Here is a 16,392-nt window from a genome sequence, read left to right as displayed (position 1 = left end):
TACTTGGGACTCCTGTGAGGTATTCCATAGTCTCACTGGCTTCAAATGGTTGGAAGTACTTGGGACTCCTGTGAGGTATTCACATAAAAAAAAGACGTTTAATGATCAGATTTGAATATCCAGATACTTTTTGACCCATCCCATACCAATTTCCTTACCGACCCTTCTTCCTACAGCCCTACAATAATTTCCTAAACTAAACATATATTTTAAAAAGGCTTTTCTAATAAGAGGTGTTATTTTGATATTCAATCGTAAAAGATCAATGGTTTCGTTGCTTGTGTGGCACGTAGCGCCGTCTTGTTGAAATTAAACGTTGTTCAGATCAATACCATCCAATTCCGGCCATAAAAAATCATTAATCATCTCTCGATAGCGCAATCCATTCACCGTAACTGTTGTTCCAGCCTCGTTTTCGAAAAAGTAAGGTCCAATGACTCCGCCGGACCATAAACCGCACCAAACAGTCACACGTTGCGGATAGAGAGGCTTTTCTACAATAACTCTTGTGTTTTCCGAGCCCCAGATGCGACAATTTTGCTTGTTGACGAAGCCACCGAGGTGGAAATGGGCCTCATCACTCAAGATGATTTGCATTTGATTCACTCAAGTGAATTTTAATCATTTCAAAGCGTTGTTGAAGCATGTATCGTTCCATTTTTATTAATGGCGTAGTTTCTACTTGTCAAATGTCAAAAAATGACATTTGACAAGTAACATCTACTGAAATAGAGGGCTATTCAAAATAACACCTCTTATTGGAAAACCCTGTTTTATATTTGCCAGCTATATTGTCTCTCAGAATCTTGTGGCGTTTACACAATCACAAAAAGTCCGTAAGGCTCCGTAGTAAGCGTTAAAAAAAAGAAGAAGGTGGTTTGAAGGGAGATATGTGAATACGAATATTAGATGTAGGACAGTTATATTTAAACAAAACTATTATTATTATTACGCGTAAGCGATAATATGTATAAACATTAGCTTAAAAAATAACATATATTTTTAAAAGCATCATAAAAACTTAAAGTGTTCCAGGGAAATATGATGTTGTCGTGAATTTCTCAAGCCCAATAAAATTGAAATAAATATAGTACTGGAATAAAAACAATTATTATTAACACTTATTTATAAACAAGTAAGGTCAGAACAGTGAAAACTCGACTTATTACCATGGCGTTTGTTTGATTTAAACGGTCTTAAACCAGGCTCAAGGTCGGCTTACCACACCAACGTTGAACGTGCTTGTAAGGATAAATAAAACGAAGAATGTGTATTATTACAAATATAGCTACATATTTCTTTAAAATGATTTGTCGATGGTTTGAAAACTCGGTTATCATCTAGAGCATTCATTTCTATATTCCCGATGGTTATCTCAATCACCGACAGCATTATACTGTTCTATATCCTAGTATGCAGGACTAACTTGCCAACGGTCATGCCGGTGGCGAGAGCAATCTTGCTGTTGAACAAAGATGCTGCTTTTACAAGGCCAGCCCTGTTATTCCTAGAATAGTCGATATACCTACTGTCTATATTTAAGTAAGAATTTTCCTTAACAAATGTATCTAAAAACGCATTAAAATAAAAAAAAATTGTAATGTTTTTAAAATAAATAAATAATGTTGAATTGAATAGTTAACGTGGTCCATCGTTTTCCTTGATTCACGTCATTATTGCAATATGTATAATTGTATGATAAAATTATGAATTTTTAATTAACAAGTGTTAATGGCCTAATTATCATATTTTTAAGAAGAACGCAAAACGTTGTGATCAAAGTATAAAATTATGCGAAATAAATATTATTGTTTATTTGACATTGGACTAACGAATATTTCTAAGTCAACAACATGCTAAATAGTTACAACGTGTCACAAAGAGCAGAATCTGATTTTACGACGTATTCAAATCCATTAAAACTTAAAAAAGGAAAGTACCTACTTAAAATGCATACAACATAAACAATAACAATAGAAGTTTCTCATTTTCATAACAATTTCATTAACAAGATCCGCTCATAATTTTTTTTAGATTATTTCATTCGAGAATATATATTTTTTTTAATTTTACAAATAAGAATTAAATGTATGTCCGCTGCCCCCTGATTCCTTACGGATTGATTTCAAGAACAAAATTGACTCTCAATATTACTTGTTTGTTTGTAATATATTATAGATATTCTTACCCAAGTCATCACAATGGAGAAGACAAGCAGTTCACAAACTTGTTGACTGGTGATACTGCTAAAAAGAAAGTTTAAACAGACTTTGCTGGTCTAATAGCACATATAAATTTGCGAACCGAAACGCGAACCGAATCACTAAATACGGGAAAGGAACGAAGCAACTGCAAGCGGCGTTTCGCGTCATTTGTGGTTACTTCATTACTTTCCCTTAAGTTGAGGTTTAGCTCGGCAGTTCGGCTCGCGTATGTATACGTAGTATGAGAAATTAAAATACTAAAACCATGTATAGGTAGATAAGAAATTATTATGCTGGATGTAGGTATGTATATCGGAAATGTTTACTACTTTATGTTTTTAAAATATCAATAAAAATATTTTTCTTATTTTTTTTTTTACTTTTTCAAATAGATTCTAAGGTTTGAAGCCACTTTCCTTGAAGCGTTTTAAAAAACGCGTTAGTTTGTTCAAATCATTATTTTAAATTACTTAATTATATTTCTTTTTTTTGTTAATAAATAGGGGCATGTAGGTAATGCTATTTATTTCATCTTCATACAGGTGATATCGCATTTTCTTTATTACCATGAAAGTTTAATCATAGCATAGTTTTTGTCACATAGCCCTCCTTACGACTGTTGTAGATTCTAAAACACGCTGTTGTGGAGTTGCGCTCACATATTATTTAAAAACGCTGTTGCGGAGTTGCATTCATTTAATTCTAAAAAAACGCTGTTGCGGAGTTGCGCTCATATAATATTAAAAAAACGCTGTTGCGGAGTTGCGCTCATATAATTCTAAAAAACGCTGTTGCGGAGTTGCATTCATTTAATTCTAAAAAACGCTTTTGCGGAGTTGCGCTCATATAATATTAAAAAAACGCTGTTGCGGAGTTGCGCTCATATAATATTAAAAAAACGCTTTTGCGGAGTTGCGCTCATATAATATTAAAAAAACGCTGTTGCGGAGTTGCGCTCATATAATTCTAAAAAACGCTGTTGCGGAGTTGCGCTCATATAATATTAAAAAAACGCTGTTGCGGAGTTGCGCTCAGATAATTCTAAAAAACGCTGTTGCGGAGTTGCATTCATTTAATTCTAAAAAACGCTTTTGCGGAGTTGCGCTCATAATATTAAAACCGGCAGTGATAAAACATAGTTGATGCTTGATAACACTATTATCTATTTTTGAAAAGGAATGCTCTACTTTAAATGACAAATCACACCCTGAGTACAATAAAAATAGTATTTTCATAATAAATTAAACTTAAATTAACTTCCCCACCTTCCTCTTTCCCTTCCCCACTTACCTTCAGCCTCACAACATCCCCCAATTGGGGATGCCATAGTCTCACTGGCTCCAGACGGGAGCAGTTGGGACTCTTGTGAGGTATTCACTATAATAAAAATAAATAAAAAAAAACCTACAAAAGTCGGCGGGGTCGAAATTAAACTCAAATGCGTAAATAACCTTATTCTACCTGAAGTCGGCTTCTGTATATTTTTTAGACCAGATTTGAAAGTAATTTTATACAGACTTTACGAAATAAAATCAAATTGTCATACTCCGCCGGGACTGTGAACACACAATTATCTTGTTGATAGATATGTACCTTCTTGATGTGCAACATGTACCTACACTACCTACAGCCACTTGCATAAATCATAAATATTACTAAAGAGTAAGAAGTAGAAAAGTCTATATTTTTACCGTCAGGTGCACGAGGAAGGTTTTTCTATTGTGATTTTTTTAAACCTCTCACGAGCCTTCGAGAGCCGCTGAAAAAAATGGTTCAGTTATCGATTCGACTGTCAAGCACAAAGGTTGCTGCAGTCATAACTATTCATTGTGTTTAATTTGTCGTAAGAAATAAAAAAAAAAAACAAAGTTTTATCATTTTCACGTTTTCATTTCTGACGTCTTTCATTCATATGATTTCTTAAGTCGAAACAAATAATGAAACTAAATCCTAAACATAAGATTTGTAAGCAGCCTAAAGCAGTGATATCATTCCTATCGAAATTTCGGTATATCTATCGATTTCGACAAAAATCTACCGATCTACCGATATTCGTAGAAATCTTTTGTTTAACTACAGGTGCAACTGCATACACAGCTCTTAATTCAATGGCTGTCTTACGTGATCAGTTTCCAGGCAGCTTTATATCCAGATATGGCAATATTCCGGGCTTCCTCGCTCCCCTGATCTATGATTGACTTATTTTTGTCGGTATATCTCAAGTCCCTAGTATTTGTTGATAAGCCAGTCTGACTTGACGCTACTCTTCGGGACCGGCTGCAATTATGCATAAATATAAATGGCCAACATCTTCAAAACGTGAACTGCCAACAAAAAATCCCAACTTACACTATGTTTTGTCATAAATAAAAATCTTTTTTAAGCAAAACAGACGGAGTACATCTTTTTAAAAAAAAACTATACGATTCCCGTGAAAACCCCTGTATGTTGTGATTAAATACTACTTTAGAGAATAAATACTAATTTTTACACCTCGGGGGTTTATGATCACAGTGGCTTATCTACAAAAATATAGTTTTAAGATAAAAATAAATAACAATATTTTACGAAATTAAAAATTCATAATTTTCAAAGTATTCGTATAAAATTTTAAATCTAGTATTTCGTTATAGTATACTATCTAATTAATGAACTTCTTCTAGTTAATGACATATGTACTATTTAATAATCTTTACAATAAGTACCTAGGTACCTACTAATTATGATGTTACAGTGCAGTAGTAGTCGTCACGCAGTACTAATATAAACTCGCTAATGAAATCCGGTATCAATCAGAAGCTTTATTATTTGTTATATATTCAATTAAAATACAATAGACCGCGCACGTGACTTGCTATTGATGAAATTGATTTACGGATGTACCAACAATACCAACATTTCTATTGTATGTTACAATACATTATTAGTATATATATAACATATTAATACATTACCCGCTCATGCAAAATAGTCCAATTCATGGTATCATGTATATAGGGGATAATCCCATGATGAATAGGTGTAATTACTTTTCTCATTGTCAGTGTAATATTTAAAATTAATTACTGTGTAAAAACGAGCGGGAGAGAAGCAAAAGTCCAATATTTAATGAATGAGAAAAGGGTATATTGATTTAACATTATGTTAAACGGTGGTATTGCAGGTAGTCTTAGCTCTTAACCAACGTTATAAACGGTGGTATTGCAGGCAGTCTTAACTCTTAATCAACATAATAAACAGTGGTATTGCAGGTAGTCTTAACTCTTGATTAACATAATAAACGGTGGTATTGCAGGCAGTCTTGACTCTTAATCAACATAATAAACGGTGGTATTGCAGGCAGTCTCCACTCTTAATCAACATAATAAACGGTGGTATTGCAGGCAGTCTTAATCTTAATCAACATAATAAACGGTGGTATTGCAGGCAGTCTTAACTCTTAACCAACATAATAAATTCTCGGGATTTATTAGTTTGTTTTAAGACGTCAGAACGAAAAGGTTACACATAAAATCAATAGTTCCGTCCACACGAACGGGCTAAGCCGCACCCGACTAGCAAAAGGGTAAAAGAAAGTGTAAAGGCCTTCTCATCTACTTTCAAGTATTTATTATCTTTCTTGTTAGTTCTCGTGGTTTTAGCGCGCCGTATCTATACGTCGTGTGGATCTCATTAATATTTCAAAGAAAATTGACACTTCACTTTGCATCAGTTTTAAACAAAAAAAACTTTAAAAGATTTATACCCAAAGAGATATTTATTTTGGGGTGTTATGCAGCGTTGAGCTACCCCCTTCTTTAGCCAACGTTTCGGACACCATTACTGTGTTCATCAGCAGGGCAGATGTGAATAGTTGGTTAAACATAATACCCCAAAAATAAATCACTTTTATGCTTTTGTCTGTGAAAATCTCAAATCATATCTGACAAAGAGATATTGTTTATGAACACATTTGATTTGAGTTCGTCGTGGAAGTAAGATTTCAAATACGTAACGGAAATGGTATAATATAATATGCATTTTTAAATTTGTCGATCGCTTTGATTTAATCTATTTGTTTTATTGTTCGTTTTAAAAGCTGCCCATTTTTTGTAGATTCGTACAAAAACCAACAATACAATACATCAGACTGGTATTTGAATTAATAATTACTGTTGCGTGTGAGATTGTGGGACGATATTAGCCATAACCAATAATTTGAGGCACTTTGTGACAAAATGTTGCTATTATTTTTATTAAAGGAATTAAATCAGGCCATGCCAGTTTAATCAATAATACTTTATAAGATTTTTTTTCTCCCACTTAAAACAAAATTGCTATAAGAAATCAAATGGAGAGAATATAATTTTGGGACGTTTTGGAAAACATTTGTAAATATCAATAATATATTGTTTTTCTCAGGCCTCTGGCATATTCTGTCAGAGGGTCCGAGTATTTCCGCTTTGCAATAAAATCCAATAAAATTGATAATTTCTGAACCAAAAACCTCTCCGGAAAGTTAATGGAATATACTTTAAATTTTATTTTTAGAAATCTATTTATTATTATAAATAAACATATATTTTTCGAAATATATTAAAATTTGGAAGATAAACAATAGAAAATCAAAAATTACACCATTTACTTTTTTGTAACTGAAATTGTAGATAAATATAAAAAAACACGCACAAATGTATAAAAAACGTTATTGTCATTTCATTGTTTTATACAAAAATAATTAATGATTTTTTTTTACACATTTATTTCTTCTGTGGTTAACTTCTATATTCGATTTAAATATAAAGCGCGGTGTTTTCTCTTTCTAACACCGTATAGATAATTTTTCTCTACATTATAGTAGAGGAGATACAATGATTTCTATTTGACAATACGAGTTTTTCGCAAAAGCGAACAAATCAACCTTGGGGGGTTTAAATATCATAATCTCTTGAAAGTGCTGATTATAATACATAGTTTAATACTGCAAACAAATTGTGGTACGAGTACCTACTTAATTACTTTCAAAGGAAATTTTCCTCAATGTTTGAATGAGTGTTCCAAAGAAAACCATTTGATTTTGATTTTATTTTACGCGGGAAAAAAAACAGAATAACAGGAGGTTGTAAAAATGTGTTGAAGTTTGAGTCTGCATTCATACAAGACTAAAAAGTCCCTCGGGAGTCGTTTTCTGTTCAATGACATTTTCAATAAAAATATATTGTCTCGACCTTTTCAGATATAACCAAGAAACTGACACTTAGAACTTTTTTACTTCCAATTGATGTGGCCGGCGCAGAACTAGTGTAACCCACAAAAATGTCGAACTGAGATAATTGCGTTTACAGTTTTAACATGTGGAGGTGGTTCAAGTAAAACCAGCAACCTAAAGCATGGAATTAACATATGAGATTTATTAATTTTTAACATTTTTTGGTTTATTTATCCACTTCTATTCGATGAAACATAACATCATTTAAAACTCGTTTGACTTGTTATCTTCACTTAGGAATTTGTAGGTTATGCCATCTCTGCGCTGACAGTGTCAATTTGAAAGGGGCAAAGTAGGTCGTGGAAACGAAGTAGTTAGTATGATATGAGTGAAATAATTAGATAAGGAAAACAACACGTGGAACAGTTATTACAATGAAAACAAACGTGTGTTGCAAACACGCAACGATAAATATACTGGTCAAGTTTCACTCGCGATTAATATAATCTTACTAACCATATTTTACATTTCTTGTTAACCATATTATCTTCTACATATCATAAGCATAGATAATTACATAAAATAAAAATAATTATAGACATTTATGGTAAATTATACACGTAGATGTTTAGCGAACTTGAAGCAATCCACCGTGTCTAGAAAGTAGTATTATTATCTCTATATAACATTTTTCCTTCTGAGAATTCTGAATTTATTTTAATTTAATTTTTTTGGCAACTGAAGGGTTAAAAAAACTTCTGGAGCCGGGTCTACTCTACGATTTGACACATTTCAAAATAGACTGCTAAAAGTAACCCCGTGGTGACTGTTTTTAAATACAATTTGAAATTCGATTATCTTTTCGTGAATGCAAATCATAGAAGTGAAAATTACCCACCTCTCGACATCCGATCGAGCTATAATTTGCCAGATGGACTCGTTGTCGATGACAATGCATTATATGGTAGCAATCACACATATGCACGCCGACATATGCGCATTTCTCTGAAATTGGATGACATTACAGTAGTTAATATACAAAATAAATGTCGGGACGTACCCAATCGGGATTCGGCTCAGTTGTTAGCGCGGTTGACTCCAATACCTGTAGAGGAAGGTTTGACTGAGGATTGAACCTCCCAATCCTTAAAAAATAAACATATGCATGTACATATTTTTATATCTATCTATTTATAAAATAGAGGTATTATAGGAGATTTGTTTTTACGAGTTTTTTTTTCAAATTTAACCTAAAAACTTTTGACTCGACTTACTCGAAAACGAAAGCTCAAATAAAAAAAAAGATACATCACAAAATCGACTCCAAATTTGATGTAATTTCATTGAACCAATATTTTCCGGACACCGTGTAAAGATAAAGTTTTAACTCTAGTCTCCCTGTTAAGATTATCAGGTAGATGTGAAATAATAAATATGTAAAACTAAAACTGAAAAAGTAACTAAAAGTAGTTACTTGGAATTAACATTTGAAAACGTAAACAAAATAGTAACTAACAAAGTATTCTAACAGTAGGTAAATTATCATTTCCTTCTAATGCCACCAGCCTTATTTTCAAATGGTCAATAAATCTACTTACAATTTTGCCTCGGCAGAAATATTAAAATACGGCTTTTGTAAAATCGTTTGACATTATAGTTGTTTTTGTCTGTTAGACTCATCAATCTACGTCACATTTTGAATAGAGCCAGGGTTCACTGTAACCTTTCATTCACCTATACAGAACAACCTATATACAATACCTATATGCTTATACATGACCTAACTAGACAGAACATCTATCTATAGAGTTTACAGGTCCTATTATGAAAACTCGTTTTGCTCTCAGACGATTAGTTTAGTGCGGAGTCGTAATAATTTTATTTTTTTAAAGGTTTAGTGAAAAAATAATTATTTAAAAAATAAATTACACCCTTACTAGTACCTTGTACGCAATTACTTGTAGGTACTGACATTTAAGTTATTGCATGGTTATTCCGGTTATTGATTTAACCTCTCAGGCTAATTTGTTCGTTAACAGCTCGTAGAAATTGTTTTCTCCCTCTTACGGTCATGCTGAGAAATATGATCTTAACGGAGTTAGAAAAAGAAGATATAAAATAGATTAGAAAAACTACCACGCTTTATATTCAAATCTAGAAACCACCAAAAGAAATAAAATGTGCGCCTCTATGAAACCAAAGTCCGACCTCAATTTGAAAAAAAATTATGTAACTAGAATTTTTATTATTTATTTTTATATGAAACGGCAAAAAAGTGAGATAACGATGAAGTTTTTTTTTTAATAAATTTTAAAAGTTTGAAATTTTCGTGATTTTGTCAACTGCTGTACTAGACTCATATCCGTATTACGGTAGTCGTACATGAGTTATTTAAGAATAACAAAATAATATTTTGTAGAACAAATAATAAAACATAAGGGAAAAGGACGTGTTATGGTAAAACAAAATTTAAAAAAATACATATTATTATAGAAACAACATTAAAAATTAAACTGATTGATAAAAAGATATTTTAAAGAAAATAGAAATAAAAATATTTAAAGTACCTAAGATTAAAATACATGTAAATTTTTTTTTTCTTTCACATAGTTTATAATTGATTTGTATAATAAAACGTGTGTGTTTGTCTTTTTGTTCGTTTTTTGTAATTTTAGTTATAATTTGAAAAATGTATTTTATCTCCTTTCAAAAATAGTTTTAAGTTTTCGAATACCTTCAGAAATATTCCATGTATTTGGATTCTATTGCAAAGCGGATATAATCTGACCTTCTGAGAGAATACGAGTACGCCAGAGCTAGAAGGGTTAACGGACTAGCGACATACGATTCTTTTACTGAGTTTTATGTCTTCTAAAACTCAATCGAAGACTGCAAAATATCGCAAATAAGTCGGAAATTCGCATTCAGCCCACACTACAAAGTATAAGATAAATCTGTGAACTATATTGCCTCCATCCTAATAATAATAACATGGCATTTATAGAGTGTCATTTCACTTCAAGTGAAAGTTTTAACGTTAAATCCTTTAAAAAAATCAATGTATGAAAATCTTTAAAAGAATATGAGTACACAAACATCCAATTTATTATATCTGGGAGTACATACATGAATATACGTAATTATCTAATCATATTTTTTTAATCTTGTTTCATTTTTTCTCTCTTTTTTATTCTCCGTATTTGTATTAATTAATTCATAATTTATCAATAATTTATAATAATTCATAATAATTCATAATTTGTCTGGATCAGTGGATAAACGTTATTTTGTAATGCCCACCTTGGGTTTGCTTTTATGATATGTAAATATCTTGTTTGCTGTTCTATTTTCTTGTTGTTCGTTCTACTTAACCTCTCTTTTTTATTTTTGCACTGTTTTGTATGTGAAATTTAACATTTTGATTTACTTTAAAATACCAATGTAAAATTTTATTACCTTATTTATTGTATATTCCCACCGTCCCAAAACGAGCCTTATAACTCACGAAAGCAAGAAATAAAAAATAAAAAAATTCTCAACGTTTTTCTTATTTATTCGACTTTCTCATAGATGAACCAGTTTCTTCATTGGTGAGATTGCGAACATAAATATATTTTGTAACCATATGTACTTTTAAAACATCCTGTACCCACTTATATAGGTATATATTAAATAAAAAATAAATATAAAAATGACATTATATATTTACTTCTGTTTTTTCTGCATTCAGTTTATATATTATGTATTATATTCGTCAACCTTCATGTCAATGTCGTTTATTCCGATAATAAATCAATATTTCACCGTACGTCAGTTAAGTTGAGTCATCGTCAGTCAAATTGAGGAAAAAGATTGTGCAAGTAAAATAAACTATACCAACTAAGCTTTTATTATTTGTGGTTATTTTAAATAAACTTAAAAGTTACAATAATATCACTCTTGACTTATTAAACAAAGTAGGTATACCTATGAACTTATCTTAATTATAACATGTATTCTTTTCGATTTATAAGTCATGTAAATATGTTGCGTAATTAGAGATGCCCCGAACAACACAATCTTAGGGTATATATAAACACACGCGAGCCGAACCGACTTTATGAGGTTTTTTATCCAGCTAAGAATTTTTCACCATAAAACATAATAATGTAACGTAAAATCAGTCAACTAAATACAACCATGAGATGGTAATAGTAATAAGACCAAATGAGCCGCACTAATAGTTATTTAGACACATGAAAGGGTATTGTTATAAGCCCTAGCTAGTTAGAGGATTACGAAAGAATCCATAAAATAAAAATTTTAAAATTTAAAAAGAGCTGAACTGACGAGCTGAACCACGACTCATGGGAAAGGCGCACTTCAGGTGATTTTTTTACGAAAACGGCGCTATACAAATAATCCAATCATTACTATTAAAGGAACGACGCAACCGCAAATGGCGTCAAACGCCGCTTACGGTTGCTTCGTTCCTTTCCCATAATTCGTTGCTCGGCTAGCGCGTTTTTTCGCATATCTATATGCAGCATTATGATACATGTGGTTCCATGATAACTCAACACAGTGACAATTCAACACACTTAGAAAGTAAAAAGTGATATAAAGTCATTAGAAACGATGAAAAAAAATTTAACCTAACCTACTTAATCCAGTAAATAAAGTTTTTGTTTCATCACTTTCCGTGACTTTATATAACTTTTTAAAGATGTGATGAATTATCATTGTGATGATTTATCCGGTCACCGATGCATGTGTATTCTCTTTCAACAGCGATGTCCTTGCGAAACGTCACTGAGAAGCAGCCATTTGTCTTACTTACGCCTGCTTATTAAGCGACAGAAGGTGTATATACCTACATGCTGTCCCCTTCTCATTAAAGACAAGTGACCAAATTTTGATTTAAAAAAAAATGAGGTTATATTAGTTTTATTACATAATTTTTTTAAATCATGCTCTATGTACTCTCGCTGCGACATTTATAAATTAGAAAATATATCTGAATAATGTTACTTAATTCAGTGGTTCAATCTCTTTATGAACCCATGCTTAAAAATGCAGACGAATATCTAGAAAAAGGAAATTATGACATCAAGGATGACGCAAATAACAGGTGGACACTTGGATACATTCCGTTTATTCATCGCAGGTCACGAATTAACACCAAATGTGTTTTTCATCCGCGTGATGAATATTTAGCATGGATTTTATCAGACATCTTCCGTCAACAATAATAAATTGTCATTACTAGAAACGTTTTAGAGTGGGTGTTTTTTAATTTCCTGACTAATGTACTTTTATAACTGTATTGAGTTAATAATTTTGAAGCAAGTACCTAGTAAGAGTCCACTGGAAAACCAATGGTATTAATTTGCATTCTTCTGCTGAAGAATGGCTATCATCAGAGCAACCTTCACTCTGCATAGTGCTGATTGCAGGCCGGAACTGCACTCGCATCAGTCACTTACATAATTTCCACATCCATATAAAATTGATTATGTCACTTCACATTTATGACGTAGCTGTAGCATTTACATGTGCGAGGGGAGGTGTAGAGGATTTAAAAAAAGAGTTTTTGCAACCGTGACTTTCCTAATTGAATACCGTTGTTTTTGTTACTACGAAGCTATCAGCAAAATACCATAACGAAATAAACCCCTTATAATACTGATGTAAGTAATAAGGCGAAGCTTAATGCCAAATCACTATTTTGATTAATCTTTATAACGAATTGGTGAACATTATGAATACCAAAAAATATGCTTTAGATAAATTGAAGGTTTTTCTATCGCTTCGTTTAAGTAAAATACAAATAAAATAATAAATTACTCAATAAAAAATATAAATGTAAACTACTAAAAAAAATATTTTTTCAATAGAAATGTATGAAGACATAAAGGAAACAACGTTTAAAAAATACAGTATTATAGCTAAGATTATCTGTGACAGTTTCACTTGATTGACTTTTTTGCTTTCTAATAAAATTATTTAGAAAATAAATAAAAATATATTTTTTGATTGAAATCGAACGCTTCTAGACTCCGTTTGTCGAGCGATTTTAATGCATGTTACCTACAATATAAGGTATACCAAGAATATATACATTTTCGGCTTGTAGCTTCCTCTTAAGATTGGAATATTGAAAAATTCGTCGTACGGTTAAAACGGTCTTAAACCAAGATTACGGCCGGATTAGCTATACCAAAATTGAACCGACGCATAATTAACTTATACACTGGACGGAGTATAATAAAATGTGTGTGTGTGAAGAATTTCTTATCTAGCCGAAGACCGTTGAAACATCTCTTTCTATTACAAGCGTCGTTTATAAGAGGAGAGAGAGATAGAGGTTACACACAGCTGATCTATAAGCAGCAGATTATACGCTGTTCTAAAAAAATACTTGGAACAGTAGACCTTGCGAATATTTGCGAAATATATACCTGCAGTTTAAATGAAATAATTTTTTCGGATTGAGGTCAAATAACGATGTCATTACCAGCAGTATTTTTTGTAAAAATAATAGCTCGCTATTATACTCTAATAGATATTTCTGTCATAGTGTAATTTTAATGGTTGGACTGAATTGTCTCTGGAATTTAGAATAGATTCCACATGACCAAACCAAACGATTCTCGTACACATTACCTAAGTGATAATATGTTTTACATTATTCATAAAACATTGGGACATACTGGCTGAAATTAGTTGAATATTTCAAATTAAATAATATTTAGTTAAAGCAAGACGGACATGTCTCGTTCAGTCTATTTTACATTATTGGTTTTAATAAATCACTTGGTTAAAGCAAGACGGACATGTCTCGTTCAGTCTATTTTACATTATTGGTTTTAATAAATCACTTGGAAGTCACTTATTGAATCATCATTTTTCTACATCATTCATTTTTTTGACCGGTCGGTGGCCGAGTTGACATCGCGTTTGGGTCCCACCTAGGCGTAGTGTGTTCGATTCCTCGGCTGGCTAAGTCCTCCATCACAACACAAGCAACATTTTCAGCTTACTGTGGTGGTAGTAGGAGATATTCAAATATTGTCAGGTTATTCGTAACCCGGGAATGTTTGTCTTTCTTAAAAAAAAAATCAAAATCTATTTGATATTCTTATTATGTTAACTAATATCTCGAAATTTCAATGATTATTTCAATGTTTATTTTATCTACAATTGTTGCCAAATCAATGACATTCGAGATTTTAACAGTCTTAAATGGATACTTCAAAGCTCCATACCTCATGATGGAAATTGTGTTGACTAAGAAATTTCCGGCAGTACAAGTTGTCAAGTTTTTTCACTGAGACAAACAAGTAGATTTTCTACTATAGATACCTGTGCAGGTACATGCAAATCATTTTAAAGAGTTTACATTTGTGTATATTTATGTAAACCGATAGTATCGAAAAAGTTTTTCAAACTAGTTTAGAACATCCGCCGCAGTCCCCTCTTACCCCGAAGTATCCCAAAGTTACTGGGTGCGTAGCTGAGTATTTTAAATATTATTTTTCACCAAGCATTTAGAAGTAAACCGTTCGAATTTAGACTGACGGTTCAATTCGACTATGTTGTTGGTAGTTTTTTTTTTCAATTCTATGAGCTTCCCAATAAAAATAAGTTAGAAATAGGATGTACTCATAGACATGAAATTAGGGTATCTGGAGGCAAACCACGTGACTATTTTCGAGAATGCTTTGAATAAACTACAACATCAGTCGTATATTAAAGTCGTATATACAAACAATTATTGACTACAAACACATCTACAAACTTTCTCAAAAAACATATCCAGCTAGTATACCACTACACAAGCAAGAATCTCTTTAAAATGATTTTCCCGTTATATGGTTTTGATTATATAACTCTGCAAAAACACATTTTAAATGTTGTCATCAAAATGTATTCGACAATGTAATTCATGTTTTATTCGTTGTCTCGCAGTATACAAAGTAGATTTTATAAAAAAATGAGAAAACGGGATCGTACACGGAGAAAACTAACTCATTTAAATACTATTAGTTTATTAAAAATCTGGTGAAATTATTCGTTTTCCTGTTAAAAACGGGACTTCAGGTCTTTAACGAATGAATTGACAGAGTTCTTAACAAAGTATCATTTGAAAGATAGTGTTTTATGAGGACGGCGAAACACGTGTTCATACACGTCGCATTCCGTCATGATATTTATTAGGAAAAGAACACGCTTTCTCGATATATTCTGAATGACTAATGATTGGCATGCTTTTTAACACGATCATTTTTCTCCGCGTACGTTAGTAGGTAGAGCGTTAATTGATCCAATTTTGGGCAATTTTACCAATGAGAAAACAATCTCTACACACTGTCTGTTTTGTACACAATCTGTATCTGGACCACTTGTCAAGGTCAAGTTTAAAGTGGCTGTGTCGACTGGGCAAACCGGAAGACACTACTTATCTCGCTGCACCTTTCGTTGTTAATGGCATGCCTTTTTGTACCGGGTGTACTAACCTTTGTATTAATTTTTAACCATTTTCAGAAAAAAGGTTATTGTTGGTGATTAATTAGATGTATTCATTATATTTTTTATTAATTGTTAGTTTATTTATTTATTTTATTTTTATTTATTTTTTCTCTTAGGTTTGTCAACAGTGATTCATATCAAAGCTCTCGAAATACAATTACATTAATTAAACTTGGTTGATACTATCACTAATTACAGACAAACACAACATTGATGAACACAACACTTTAAGTAAAGAATAATGTACATGTACGCACCTACATGCATACATGTATACACACATATATACACTTACATATACATTTCATAACAGCAACAGTAATTATTTTTTTAGATCAACACGATAGGTAGCTTTAAGTCTTAGTAAAAAATTTAATTTAACTACCTATTAATTAATCATTAATTTAATTTGAATTGCTCCTCATGATGTGACTAAAATACGTAAATTAAACAGTAAAATTGAGTTTTAAATACACACTACAATTATAT

At 31.8% G+C, this 16,392-nt stretch overlaps 1 protein-coding gene across 1 annotated transcript in view; it reads left to right on the top strand.

The window, feature by feature from the left end:
• Window positions 1–16,392, top strand: part of LOC149421660 (diacylglycerol lipase-beta-like) — a 100,845-nt gene that overhangs the window by 18,808 nt on the left and 65,645 nt on the right. The gene's annotated exons all lie outside the window — the stretch shown is intronic.

This window comes from Hesperophylax consimilis, chromosome 8 (assembly GCF_061612785.1).
Source record: "Hesperophylax consimilis isolate HC1 chromosome 8, BYU_Hcon_1.0, whole genome shotgun sequence".
Classification (NCBI taxonomy): Eukaryota; Metazoa; Arthropoda; class Insecta; order Trichoptera; family Limnephilidae; genus Hesperophylax; species Hesperophylax consimilis.
Note: the sequence above shows the minus strand (reverse complement) of the source record. Positions and strands in the feature narration are given on the sequence as shown.